Raw genomic sequence first — 1,344 nt, 5'->3', positions numbered from 1 at the left:
GTATAGGCCAAGGAGTGGGATAGCTGGGTCAAATGGTAGTTCCATTCCAAGTTTTTTAAGGAATCTCCATACTGCCTTCCAGAGTGGTTGCACTAATTTGCAACCCCACCAGCAATGTATGAGTGTACCTTTTTCCCCACATCCTCGCCAACACCTATTGTTGCTTGTGTTCTTGATAATCGCCATTCTGATTGGGGTGAGATGGAATCTTAGGGTGGTTTTGATTTGCATTTCTTTTATTACTAGAGATGTTGAACATTTTTCCATATGTTTGTTGATTGTTTGTAGGTCTTCTTGTGTGAAGTGTCTGTTCATTTCCTTAGACCATTTGTTGATTGGATTATTTGTAGTCTTGGTGTTGAGTTTTTTGAGTTCTTTATAGATTCTGGAGATTAGTGCTCTATCTGAAGTATGATTGGCAAAGATTTTCTCCCACTCTGTAGGCTCTTTCTTCACATTGCTGATAGTTTCCTTTGCTGAGAGAAAGCTTTTTAGTTTGAATCTATCCCAGTTGTTGATTCTTGCTTTTATTTCTTGTGCTATAGGAGTCCTGTTGAGAAAGTCTGGTCCTAAGCCGACATGTTGAAGATCTGGACCTACTTTTTCTTCTATATTCTGCAGGGTCTCTGGTCTGATTCCGAGGTCCTTAATCCATTTTGAGTTTAGTTTTGTGCACGGTGAGAGATATGGGTTTATTTTCATTTTGTTGCATATGGATTTCCAGTTTTCCCAGCACCATTTATTGAAGAGGCTATCTTTTCTCCATTGCATATTTTTGGCCCCTTTGTCTAGTATGAGGAAATTATATTTGTTTGGGTTTGTGTCCGTGTCCTCTATTCTGTACCATTGATCTACCTGTCTATTTTGGTACCAATACCATGCCGTTTTTGTTACTATTGCTTTGTAGTACAGTTGAAGTTCAGGTATTGCAATACCCCCTGCTTCATTTTTCCTGAGAAGGATTGCTTTAGCAATTCTGGGTTTCTTATTCTTCCAGATGAATTTCATGATTGCTTGTTCTACTTCTGTAAGGTACATCGTTGGGATTTTAATTGGAATTGCATTGAATCTGTATAGCACTTTTGGTAGTATGGCCATTTTGACAATATTAATTCTGCCTATCCAGGAACATGGAGATCTTTCCATCTTCTAAGGTGTTCCTTAATTTCTTTCTTTAGTGTTCTGTAGTTCTCATTGTAGAGGTCTTTCACCTCTTTTGTGAGATTGATTCCCAAGTATTTTATTTTTTTCGAGGCTATTGTGAATGGGGTAGTTTTCCTAACTTCTCTTTCTGAAGATTCATCACTTATGTATAAAAATGCATTGGATTTATGAGCATTGATC

This window comes from Sciurus carolinensis, chromosome 4 (assembly GCF_902686445.1).
Source record: "Sciurus carolinensis chromosome 4, mSciCar1.2, whole genome shotgun sequence".
NCBI lineage: Eukaryota > Metazoa > Chordata > Mammalia > Rodentia > Sciuridae > Sciurus > Sciurus carolinensis.
This window is presented reverse-complemented; position numbering follows the sequence as displayed.